This window comes from Natrix helvetica (assembly GCF_964273705.1).
Source record: "Natrix helvetica genome assembly, chromosome: 1".
Taxonomy (NCBI): Eukaryota; Metazoa; Chordata; class Lepidosauria; order Squamata; family Natricidae; genus Natrix; species Natrix helvetica.
The window spans coordinates 229,834,769-229,848,674 of NC_138548.1; positions in this window are offsets into that span (position 1 = coordinate 229,834,769).

Here is a 13,906-nt window from a genome sequence, read left to right on the forward strand (position 1 = left end):
AAATGTATCTGAGCATTTCTGTGACGTGCATTAGAAGAAAGGTAACACACAGCTTGGCTTGACCCTTCAATTTGGGCAGGTGATATGGAAACCTGCAAGGTCTGTCTAACTGAGGGCCAGTGGGGCTTTTCCAAGAAGATCAAGAAACGTGCTGGGGGCCAAATATGAAATAAGAATGGCTTATAGCGGAACGTGGGTAGCGTCTGTATAGCTTGACATCCCTTTCCTCACTGTTTCAGCACTGGATTCAAGAAAGAAGCAAAAGAGGCAAATCCAATCTTTTTCAAGGCGAGATCTCATAACCACCCATGCTGGAATGATGATTGAATGGTAGTACAAGTAGTCCTCAACTTACAACCATACGTTTAATGGCCATTTGTGGAGTTAAAACGGCATTGGGAAAAAGTGACTTAGGACCGTTTTTCACATGACTGTTCAATTTCAATTTATTAGCGCTTATAGACCGCCCCCTCTCCCGAAAGGGACTCGGGGCGGTGTACAGTCCATGTCAAAGAACAAAATTAAAACAATTAAAATTACTAAATGGACAATATATATATACAAATATAAAATAGATGGATAAGAGGAGGATAAAAGATGTGCAGGACTGTATTGCTAATAAATAATTAAAATAAACAGACATTAAAATCCCAATACCCAATAAAATTAAGTCTACAGAATAATCCCCTTAAAAACCAGTAAAAATATAAATGCCAGGAGATAGGCGTTGAAATTATGCCAGGCCAGCCAGTCGGAACAGGTGAGTCTTTAGTTTCTGCCGGAAGGAGCGGAAGTCAGTGGTGGTTCTAATGTCGGGGGGGAGGTCATTCCAGAGGGTTGGGCCCATCACAGAGAAGGCCCTACTCCTTGGCGTCGCCCGCTGGCATTGCCTAGTGGACGGCACCAGGAGAAGCCCCTCCCTGTGAGAGCGAATTGGCCGCTGGGATGTATGTGGGAGGACGCGATCCCGCAGGTAACTGGGCCCTATGCCATGGAGCGCTTTAAAGATGGTGGTCAAAACCTTGAAACGCACCCGAAAGACCACAGGCAACCAGTGCAGCTCGCGCAGGAGCGGTGTTACATGGGAGTACCTGGTACTCCCCATGACTGCCCGCGCGGCTGCGTTCTGGACTAGCTGCAGTCCTCGGGCGCGTCCCAAGGGAAGCCCCATGTAGAGAGCATTACAGTAGTCCAGGCGAGACGTCACCAGTGCATGAGTGACCGTGCGTAGGGCCTCTCGGTCCAGGAGGGGGCGCAATTGGCGCACCAGGTGAACCTGGTGGAACGCCCCCCTTGCCACGGCTGCCACATGGTCATCCATTGACAGCCGGGCATCTAGGAGGACGCCCAAATTGCGTGCCCGTTCCACAGGGGGCAGCTGTTCGCCCCCTATGGCCAGCGCTGGAATCAGCTGACTGAACCGAGGTGCCGGTAGCCACAGCCACTCAGTCTTGGAGGGGTTGAGTTTGAGTCTGTTGCATTACACCTGTGGTCATGCGATCAAAATTCAGACGCTTGGCAACTGGCATGTATTTATAACGGTTCCGGTGATGTGGTCACTTTTGTCACCTCCTGACAAGCAAAGTCAATGCACAAACCAGATTCACTTAGCAACCATGCAACTAACTTAACAAGTGCAGTGATTCATGTAACAACTGTAGCAAGGAAGGTCGTAAAATGGAGCAAAATTCACTTAACAATTGTTTTGCTTAGCTATGGAAATTTTGGGCTTAACTGTGGTCATACGTCGAGGACTATCTGTATGCTACATAGCCATGGGACTTGCTGCCTCATCTCTTTTCTGACACTCTAGGATCTTAAGCAAGATCCACCTCCATTTTCCTATTGCCGCTATGGGCAAGAGGTGAATGGGAAATTAATACTTCCTTATGAAGATTAAAATCCACGCTACTCCCTTAAGTCTGCAGTACATTAATGAGAGTAACATTTAACTGGCACTCCAGAGTTTTTATTTTTATATTTATGTAAGTAGTAAATTAAATGTGGTCTGCCACCTCTTGTCTTGTACTGTAAGAGATACTAATTGGATGTTTTTGACAGGGAAATGAATGGAGGGAGCAAGCTGTTGTTTCTGCAGGCTGTTTAACGTCTTCCTTTTTTTTTTTGCAATATATTTTTGTGTGTCTTTAACTAAAGAGAATTACTTTGACTCTGGTGTCCTGATGTGTTTCTGTTTCAATATGCTATTTAAAGATTGGGGGGGGGGGGAGATGAAAAATACAATATTAAAAATACAATTATATTTGGCAAGCAATCCCCTTACCTTTTAGTTCATTAGGGCAAAACATTTATACATGCGTCTATCCCAGAGGTTTGCACCTGGGATATTGAGCAATATTTTATTTGCCATGCTTGCCCCGTTCTTTTAATGTTCTGGTGTGATAGGAGTTTTAAACTACATAGATAGACGTAGAGACTTCTTGTCCTCAAGGGTCTATTATGTGCTAGATAGATAGAAGAGAGATAGAGATAGAGAAGATAGATGGATAGATGATATAGATAGATGATATTAGATAGATAGATGATAGATAGATAGATAGATAGATAGATAGATAGATAGATAGATAGATAGATGATAGATAGAAGATAGAAAGATAGATAGAAGATAGATGGATAGAAAGAAGATAGATAGATAGATAGATAGATAGATAGATAGATAGATAGATAGATAGATAGATAGATAGATCCATTGCTCTAACAAAGACAATTAAGCAGTCTTGCATTCACACAGGTTTGTGGATCAGGGTAGCTTTGGACTTTCTGCTTCTTGGTCACCCATAGCCTTCCCAGAATGCAATTGGGCCAGCTAATTTTTCAATGGCATCTTCTGCATTTCTGCATCTCTTGACTCAGTGCCAACATGAGACTTAGCGCTGATGCATTTACAGATTTGTGGGTTCTTCCCTCGTTGCTGCTTGTGCAAAAAGTTATAACGATGAAGCTAAGACTCACACCAGGCCCGCAGAGGAGCACATCTGGCTAGAAAGATTGCTGGGAGGCCAATGGAAGCCACCAATTAATAACTCCCAGCCCTGTTATCTTCCTGCAGGGTCACGCCTGGGAGGGCACCCAGTTGCCTCCTGATGTTTGACTTTGTGCCACCATTTCATAAGCTTCTGATCCTGGTTCGCATTCTTACTGCTGACATTTGTATAATGAAGGTCAAGAGAGAGCTGGGAGCTGACAGAGGCAACTCTTTACACTGGGGTGTGTGGGTGTGAGGTCTGGCTGGTTCTATGCCCTCCCTATGTCTGTCTAGCCCCACTTCCCACTCTTCTTGAATTGCACACTTCACCCTAGTGTGGGTTTCTGGCAAGGGAGCGATTGGGGGCCTTCTTAACAGATGTTGATGGTGACAGACACAAAACTGCTCAAAGCTGCTTTGGGAATGGGCAGCTATAATACATTTAAAATAATAATAACCTGGACACTTCGTCAATTTTGAAATCAGAGCAAATTTTCCTTGTAGGAAATGTTCATTAAAAAGTGTAATTCCCCAGCATGTATTCTTTTTGGTAAGACGGTGGAGGACAATTAATAGTAAATAAGACTGCTGTTAGATCGGGTAATGGAAAGGCACACACAGGCTAACGGTAACAACAGCTCTTTATTAACTCAGTAGCAACTATGTACAATCCAGCGAAGGTTGAGTCTGACAGCAGCCCTTTTATAGGGAGCTGTCAGAGCCTTCGACCAATGAAATTAAACCTCTGTTCCCACTGGAACAGAGAACCTTGGTGGAAACCATTATAGCTGATGCTAGTATCTAACACCCCTCCCCTCTTAGATGGAGTAATCCGACTGGTTACGTAGTCACGCAGTTAGGTGGGCTTTTTGGTAGTTCTGCCTGACCTGCGCAGTTTAGTCGGAGGGTGTTCTTTGGACAGTTTGCTCCGCAGCTCCGCTTGGTGGAAGCTCCTGGAACCTTTCACAGGCCGCGGCTGGAGCTTCTAGAGCCGGTTCGCTCGGAGCTCGCTGCGGGCCTGCAACACAACCAGATAAGTTCCCCGGTACCCTCAGGCTTGAGCTGCCTGTGGATGGAGTGAGTTCTTGCTCTGTTTGGGTATGGCTTTGGCTAACTCGTGCAGGAGTTACCTCTGGTTGTCTAAGAGTGGAGTTGGAGAGGCAGCCATGGAGTTGGTCAACGTGCCTTCTCCAATTCCGACTGTCCTCGAGCTCTACAAGATAAGAGCGAGGCCCGGTGATGCCTATCACTATGGAAGGAATCCACAGAGTTCCCCCGGTGTAGTTGTGGGCGTAAACTGAATCCCCTATGCTAAAGTTCTGAATTTTGCTTGGGGAGTCAGGGGGCGATGCGGCAGAATAGTTTGGGTGTAGCCGGTCTAAGTGGAACCTTACCCGCAACCCATGAGAAGCTTGGAGGGGCTTCTCCCTGTAGTGGCGCTGGGTGTGATGTGCTGAATTAGCAAATAGTGGTCAACCTGTGTTTGCCAATTTCCCAGGCCCATCCTAGAGAGGGTCTCTTTCGCAGATCTCACCATTCTCTCCGCCTGACCATTGGAGGCCGGATGAAATGGCGCAACCAGGGCATGTCTGATTCCCTGTGCTGCTAAGAAGGTCTCGAATTGAATGGACGTGAATTGGGGCCCGTTGTCAGAGACTAAGATGTCGGGCAGGCCGTGTGTGGAGAAAAGCCTCCCTAGTACCTTGATGACCGCTTCTGCTGTAGTGGAGGTCATCAGGACTACCTCTAGCCATTTTGAGTAAGCGTCCACAACTATGAGGAAAGTTTGGCCATGAACTGGGCCAGCAAAATCAATGCTCACCCTAGACCACGGTGCTTGAGGTCGCTTCCACTCCTTAGCGGGCGCCTCTGGGAGAGCTGGTCTGGACTCCTGGCACGGTGTGCAGGTAGCCACCCATTCTTTGATCTCCCTGTCCATGTTACGCCACCACACGTAACTCCTGGCCCAAGACTTCATCCTGACAATTCCAGGAGGCCCTACGTGTAAAGCCTCTAATACTGCAATGCACAGTTGGGTGGAGCAATGACCCGGTCCCCCCACAGTAAACAGCCATTTACAACAAATAATTCATCACACTTGCAAAAGTACATTTTGAAATCAGACTCAACAGGCCCCTTGGGCACCTCCTCCACACCCAGTTCAAAATTTGTTTGATGGTGGAGTCCTTTGCAGAATGGCGGGCAATGTCACTGGACGAGACAGGACCAGTCTCAAGGCAGTCAATGAGGAGGACTGGCCTCTCAGGGGTAGGATCGGCAAGAAGTTCTGGTAGCGGGCAGCGGCTCAAAGCATTGGCGTGCCCCAAAATGGCACCTGGTCGGTGGACGAGATGGTAGGAGTAGGCAGCTAAGAAAATGGTCCATCTGGTCATCCACAATGATAATGACACAGGAGTAGGTCGGTCCCCAGCCAGCAAGCCCAGCAGCGGTTTATGGTCCGTAATTAGTTCGAAATCATGGCCGTATAAGTACTGATGGAACCTCTTTACTCCTCCCACTGCAGCCAAAGCATCATGGTCCAGCTGGCTGTAGTTTCACTTGGCAGTGGACAAGGTCCTAGAGTAAAAGGCTATGGGAGCCTGGGTTCCGTTGGGCATGCGGTGGCTGAGGATGGCTCCGACACCAAACGGGGAAGTGTCGCAGGTCAGCACTAATGGCAGGGTCTGGCTGTACTGCCCCAGGAACGTGTCTGCTGAGAGAACTCTTTTTACCGCAGCAAATGCGGCAGCCTCGGCTCTGCCCCAGGATCACTTCGCGTTCTTCACCAGGAGATGATGTATGAGCTCAGCAACGGTGGCTTTCTGTTTAAGAAAGATGCTGTAGAAATTAAGGAACCCGAGGAACTTGGTTTGATTGCAAGGTGTAGGGGCGTCCTGAATTGCTTTAATTTTTTTCGTAGTCGGGTGAATCCCGGAGCCGTCAATTAGGTACCGTAAGAATTCAACTCTTGGCACATTAATTTGGCATTTTTCTTTTTTGAGACAGAGGCCCTTGTCTCTAATTCTAGTCAAAACAGTTCGTAAACGTTTGAAAAGTTGCGCCTCATTTGCAGCCGATACCAAGATGTCGTCGAAATAGGGGACGACTCCTGGAATCCTCTGCAAAAACTGTTCCATGACACTTTGGAACAGTCCAGGGGCGATACTAACTCCAAATTGCAGGCGGTGACATTTGAATGCACCCGTGCGTCACAATGGTTTGGGCCTCCGCTGTAGCGCCATCTACAGGCAAGTGTTGGTATGCCTGCGCCATGTTCAATTTAGCGAATACTTTGCCTGGGCCTAGAGAATGTAGTAGGTGCTGTACAATGGATACAGAGTAAGCGCTTTGTTGTAGCGCTTTATTGACTGTGCATTTGTAGTCCACGCAGATGCGGACAGACCCATCAGATTTAACAGGTGTCACTATAGGGGTCTCCCAGTGTGCGTGATCAACTGGCTCTAGGATTCCCTGGCCTACGAACTTGTCAATTTCCAGATCAATTTTGGGGCGGAGAGCAAAAGGTACTCTCCTGGGTTTTAGCCTTATTGGGGCTATGTTGGGGTCCAAATTAAAAGAGATTGGAGTCCCCACATACTTACCCAGACTGGTGCCGAAGACGTCCTCGAACTCCTTAAAAATCGCTTCAGCGCTCTTGTCTTTCAAGGCATTGATACCGGTCACTTCTAGGCCCAGGGCTTCGAACCAGTCAAACTCCAGGAGGCTCTGCAGGTCGCCACTGACCACCATCACTGGGAGCTGGCCGCTGTACTTCTTGAATTGCACCCGGAAGGTGCCCTGGCCCACGATGGGGACTCGGTTCCCCTGGTAATCGCGAAGGCGGATGTCTGGGGTGTGTAGATGCTGCTTCTTCAGGCTAGGGACAGCCCGCTTGAGTGTAGACCATGGTATGATGGTCAGTGATGACCCCGTGTCAATCTCCATCTCGCATGGAGAGCCCTCGATGAAGACTGTGACCTTCAGCTTTTTTGGCTGCCTAGTGCAGACTTGGCCAATCGAGGTGTAGTAGGTGACTCTGGTGTCGCCCTCTGAGCGCCGTGGTGGCTTCTGCCATGCCCCTTGGTTGGGCCTTTGCTGGCGGTTGGATTGGCTTCTTGGCTGCCAGGTCGTCGTGGGGTGCTCGCTTCTGCAAACTTTGGTGATGTGCCCCTTTCGCTCGCAGCGCTGGCAGGTAGCGTCGCGGAAACGGCAACCCGATCGGGCATGGTCTCTTCCGCAGCTAGCGCAAGGTGGGAAATGCTGTTTATAGTTGCGCGCCAGTTTGGTGCGGCTACTGCGCATGCGGCAGCTGTCATCTTCTTCATCTTCTGAGCTCTTAGCCTCTGCAGACTCGCAATGAATGTGTGTTCTTTTGCACGTCTTGTGGAGTGCTTTGGCGCGGCAGGGTTTCTGTTGACTTGACGGCCGATTCAGATGCCCTGGCTTCGTCCAAGGCAATTTGTAGAGTGAGGTTAGGTTTGGCGAGTAACCTCCTCTGTAAATTAATGTCCCGCACACTGCATATGATGTGGTCAAGAATAAGCTCGTCAAGGTCTCAGAACTCGCAGTACACTGCGGCCTTTCGTAGCGCCGCAACGTACTTGTTGATTGATTTGCCCTCCTCCTGGTTGCAAATATTAAATTAATGCCAGCGGACGTGCTTACACAGCTTGGGAGCGTAGTGAGTCCTCAGCATCTGCTGGAGCATGGACCATGCGACCGATTGTAGTGGCATTGGTTCTGACAGGTCTTTGGCAGTTTCGAACACTTCCCGTCCACAGTAACAAGGAACATGTTATTTATTATTATTTTATTATTTTACCATGCTTCTAGACCGCCCCCTCTCCCAAAAGGGACTCGGGGCGGTGTACAGTCCATGTAAGGAATATATCAAAATACAATAAATAGAATTAAATATGTACAGTTAAATATGGAGGAGGATAAAATGGAATTAAAAAGAACTGTACAGAGCCAGTATATATAAATATAATTTTAAACCCCAAAGACACACACAAATTAAATTAAAAACAAAACCCCTAAAATAACCAGTTAATAGTACATTTACCAGGAGGAACAGTTGTAATTATGCCAGGCCTGCTATTTGGAACAGGTGAGTCTTCAATTTTTGCCGGAAGGAGCGGAGGTCGGTGGTAGTTCTGATGTCGGGGGGGAGGTCATTCCAGAGGGTTGGGCCCATCACAGAGAAGGCCCTACTCCTTGGTGTCGCCCGTTGGCATTGCCTAGTGGACGGCACCAGGAGAAGCCCCTCCCTGTGTGAGCGAATTGGCCGCAGGGATGTATGTGGGAGGATGCGATCCCGTTCTTCAGAGAGGCCCATGAGGTCGTTGGCTTCGAGGAAGCAGTCGAACCTCAGCATATACGAGTCCCAGTGCTCAGTGATTGTGTCATACAGAGTCGGTAGGGCGTGCATGGCCATTTTGTATTCTGAGGGCGTTTTGAGTTTACCGCTCAAAAATGGCTGCTCGAAGCTGCTCTCCGGGCTGGATTTACTTGCTGGATTGCTACACTCTTTTTGGTTCGCCTAGTTGCCTTCCAATCCCACTTTCGTCGCCAGTGTTAGATCGGGTAATGGAAAGGCACACACAGGCTAACGGTAACAACAGCTCTTTATTAAGTCAGTAGCAACTATGTACAATCCAGCGAAGGTTGAGTCTGACAGCAGCCCTTTTATAGGGAGCTGTCAGACCCTTCGACCAATGAGATTAAACCTCTGTTCCCACCGGAACAGAGAACCTTGGTGGAAACCATTATAGCTGATGCTAGTATCTAACAACTGCTACTGGAGAATTCACAACTTAAATGCAGCTTGTCATATTTTCTGCACTGCTTTAACAAAAAAAGAAATCCAGCTTCATTACTTAATTTTAATTGGGATCTCTGCTGTTAACCATGCCTGGGAAATTAAAACCAGACCTCGAATTTATATCCTTAGAACGCAAAGCTAATTATTTTCCTCTTTGCCTGGAGGTGGTGGTAGGGGGTGGATATGTTTATGTAGTCCTCACTGACTGGATTAATACATGAAATGAAAAGCTCTCATTTTTACATAAACATTGAGATTGCATAAATAGGCAGATAGGTTTTTGCAAGGGGAGAGGAGGAGGAAAAATTCTGATAGCAGTGAGAGCCTACTCTTTTTATCAGATTTCCCTGACTGTTTTGAGCAATTCAAAGCTAAATGAATTCCCAGATATGTGTGTTACGCTGCCGATAAGTTGTATGCTACACTAAAACAAAAAGCAATTCTCCGGCAGTGGAATTAGGCCGCACAAGGTTCAAATCAATGTTCTTGCATAGACAGAAGGATGTGAAATGTTTAGTGGTGCCAGGAATCCAGAGTCCTGAAAAAAAGTATTAAATTGGGAATATAGCACCCATACCTTGTCTGTATGAGAGAGCAGGGAGAGGGCTTTATTGATTCCCCCCACCCCACAGTTGCAGCAGAGGGTAGGATGATGTTGGGATGCAGCTGGCTCCATTCCCTTTGTGTTGCCTTGAGAGCTTTAGGGAGCCGCCTATCCATAGCACGTGAGATTAGAAAGATGGAAATAGTGTGGAGGCCTAACAATGGTGCTCCACCTGCTCCTTTTATCTCCCAGGACTGGCTTGCCTGTACAGCCTGTTCCCCAGCTATAGTCATCACCAGACTGGATCAGGACCCGGGTTTTTATAGCAAAATCATTGGCTGATTATAGATCAATTTAGCCAGGTGTTAAACGCAGATGAGGAATAGGAGACAGAATTCCCCCTAAAGCAAATATTGACTGCAATGGAAGTTGATTAAAGCTTCAGGACATCCAAGTTTTACTTTGTACCTTGTAATGCACCATATTCTTATCAGAAGTGCTTTATTTTTTATCTTCTATCTACAGTAGATGCACTCTGTAGCAAGGGCTATGTCTCTGTTCACCAGTCAAATCCCGGAAGAGGTCAATTCCACGATTCACCAAACACAGCAGGGATGGAAAAACCAGCTCCTGGGTATAGCTGAAACTACCACTTTTGGAACCAATGGCCATTTGTTGTAGTGACTGGGGCTGCTGGTAGTTGGAATTCAGGAACTTCCAGGTTTCTCATTCCAGGAAAACAGTAACAAGCAGTTGTAACTTCTGCCAAGATGCCATATTGATGTAAATCAATCGATGAGGATAAATAAATCAATGGGGAAAAAAGCCCAAGCTGAAACATCATTTGAACCAATAAATATTGCAGGTGAGTAAAACCGTGATCCAGATGTTCTTAAACCGCAATTCCTGACTGTTGGTCATGCAGGTTAGATAGGGCTGATAAGAACTAGGTAAAGGTTAAGGTTCGCCTCGCACATAATGTGCTAGTTGTTCCTGATTCTAGGGGGTGGTGCTCATCAAGACGAAGAGCCAGCACTGTCCAAAGACATCTCTTGGTCATGTGGCCGGCACGGCTAAATGCCCAAGGCGCACAGAACGCTGTTAGATTCCCACCAAAGGTGGTTCCTATTTTTCTACTTGCATTTTACATGCTTTCGAACTGCTAGATTGGCAGAAGCTGGGACAAGTAACGGGAGCTCACTCCATTACGCAATGCTAGGGATTTGAACTGCCAAACTGCTGACCTTTCTGATTGACAAGCTCAGCGTCTTAGCCACTGAGCCACCACCTTTCTTTTGATAAGAACTGCAGCCCCCTAATTTCAGATGGACTTCATGCAGTTCAAGACTTAGTATATCTCAAACTTCAGATAGACTTTACATAATCCAATCCTTGTATATCTCAAACTGAGGACAGTGGTGTGCTGCTTACAATTAGTTTAAAAAAAGAAGATGATACTGACAAAAGCTAAATGAATTCCCAGCGACATCTCATAAACATCACAGCAAGTAAGCTGTAGGCTGCAATTAAGATAAATATCTTAAAGAAGATACACTGACTGGAAGGTAAGAATTCTCTCCTCTATGGCACATTCACATGACGTCTACTTCAGCGTGGCATGAATAAGAGATCTGCCCAAAAAAAAAAAAAAAAACCCTCAAAGACTGGAGATAGCCAGAAAAGGGGGTATCCTAAACACTTCCAGATTTACCCATTTATCCTAGTTAAAAAAATAAAATAAAATCTATTTCCTGGTCTACTTTCAGGAAATGAAAAAGAGACAGTCGAGATAAAAAAATGTTGCAAAGCATGTTTCTGCCAGATGCAAAGGGGAAGGGCATTATAATTGTGTTCATGACATACAATTAAATGTGTGCCCACAACATAATTTAAGAGATTGTGAAAACCCAGCCTGCCTTGAGTTAACCATGAGTAAAAACATCAAATAAAAGGTCCAGAATTATATGCATGGTAAAATATTGATCTAAAGAGGCCAAAGTGCAGAGGTGAAAACCTATAAAAACACATGTTGAATCTAATACTAAATTATATTAAACCCTACTGATTTAAATGAAACAGTAAAGCAGGTGTTCTCTTCTACTCAAAACATCAGGATCTCTAATATGCTTATTCGATTTAAGTTTAAAGAAGACTTCTTCTCCAATTTAATATCTACCAAAAGTGGACATTGGAGTAATACTCTTGGAGCCTTGCAGCTCTACTGTGTGACTCTCGTCTTCCTGGTGATGAGAATTCCAGTAAAATGGGATCGTTTTTGATTGTCTGTCTTTTGCTGCCCTCTGGTGCTCTAGCACAATAAGAGAGCGAATCTGTTGGGTTTAATTTGGAGAAACTTTTGGAGAGAACATTGGTAGCTCAGGATTGAAGTGTGGAGTCCTTGGTGCTCTGTGGGCTTGGTTGCTTTCCTGCAGACATTTCGTTACCCAAATTAGATAACATCATCAGTACTTATGTGCTCATCAGAGCACTGATGACGTTATGTAGTGTCTGCGATAAAACCTCCCCGCTCAGAGAGCACAAAGACCCCACAATTGAGGTGGGCACTTGTGTTAGTTATTGTTTTTAAAAAAATAGAAACGATATGTTTACATCACTGCAAATGTCATTGCAAATATCATTGCATATGCAAAGGATATTCCCAACATCATGCACAGCAGAATTATAATCCTGAATAAACAAACAACAAACAAACAAACAGATAAGATAGGAAGGCTGTTTCTTCAAAGTGAGCCAGCAGACACTGCTCCAGAAGTTGTAATATAGTTTCTTTTCCAGTTACCACCTCTGCTGTGATTGTCACTGTGGTTCCAATGACACAACCTCTCCTTCTGCCATCTGTTGCCTTTGTTGTTGTTACACAAAACCAGGGCAAGGCCACCCAGGAGGGACTTTTTAAGTAGCAAGTGTTTCATGAAGGTCTGAGTCAACCCTCCAGCAGTTCAATGAGTAGCTATGTGCCTGTAGAAGGTTTGGTGGCAGCCTCCTCCCTCTCCCTGACCTTGGGATTCTTCCCCTCCCTCCGATGTTTTCTTCTCCACGACCTTTTGATAATTATTTAATAATTTAATACAATGCTAGGATATATTTAGCTTCCCTACTGCTGCTTTTGTTCTGCTTTATGGTTCTTTCTATCTGGAATATAGAATTACATAGAATTATAGAATATAATAGAATATAATATAGAATATAGAATTATATAGAATTATAATGTTTTAAATGTATGTGCTGTCATAAATTTGAGTTTAATCATTCTGAATGTTACTGTAACCTACTTTAGAACGCAAAGGAAACAATATGCCAATATTTCACACTAATATCAATAAATGAAGCTCTTGTGTTAAAGTTTGAGAAGCCGTGTTTGGCATGAGGGAAAAGGACAGCATCCAAAAGAGATGCTAAGAAAGGAAGAATATGATTATTATAATATATGGGGGTTATTTTATCATTGGTTAGAAAATGAATATGCATAAAAATTATAAAATTAAATAATTTAGGAAGAGAAATGTTATAACAGGGGACATGTTAAGTTGCAATGTTAAAATAAGAATAGGTGTATATAAATAATTTGGTGGTAAGCTATAACTATTATGACACAAAAAAATTGTACTCAGACACACTGATGAATGAATGATGAAATGGTTGTTTTAAAAGGGAAAAAAATAAAAAAAACTTTTACAAAAACAAAAAAATGAGATGCTAAGTTGGGCAGCCACTTTAAAACACTGACTAAACTTTGGTGGATTTCAGCTCACTTCATCAGATGCATTAAGCACAGTATTTCACAGGACAAGAAAACAATATACAGCCAGTTTCCTTTGAACCCAACACTCTTCAGAGAGCTGATAGATTATGCAAATTGAAATTCCAAGTATACAGAGGGATCCAGGCTGAATAAAACCCCACAATATTTGATTGTAGTGCTGTTTTCTTCTTCCTTACTTGGAGGAAACATTGTGACTTAATTTGCTTTAAGGCAGGTATTGCCAAAAGGATAACCAAGTTTTCTTTTTAGCCATATGGAAAAACCTAGCATTAAGCTATCTCACAGCTTATCAATAAGGCCCTCTTTAAATAGAGGAAATGCACGCTTTTGCATACCAATAGAAGGTTGATTACATTTTAATAGCATCAGGGGTCTTTCATTTGCATTTCTGCCTGAGGTGCATAAAGATCTTGATTAGTCACTAAATTGAGATAATCTTTAGAGGCACCTCCTCTGTCTAACTATTTCCCTAGTTTATTTTCTTTGTTATGTTTTTATCTTGTTGTATTTCTGTTTGTTTTGCACTGAGAGATGCTCAAGAGTCTGGAAATTAGATTACATAATAAACCAAGACTGGCATACACCTACATAAGAATAAGTCAAGTGCTCCTGAGTGGACAGGGCAGGACTATCATTTTGCAAACATGAGTGGATTCATTACTTGGAGATGTTGTGAAACCACACCCAGGTCCCCCATCTCCAAGATTTGCATGGGCCCTAGTCTGCTGACTTTTCAGAAAATCTTTAAAAACTGGTTGTTTCCTAAGG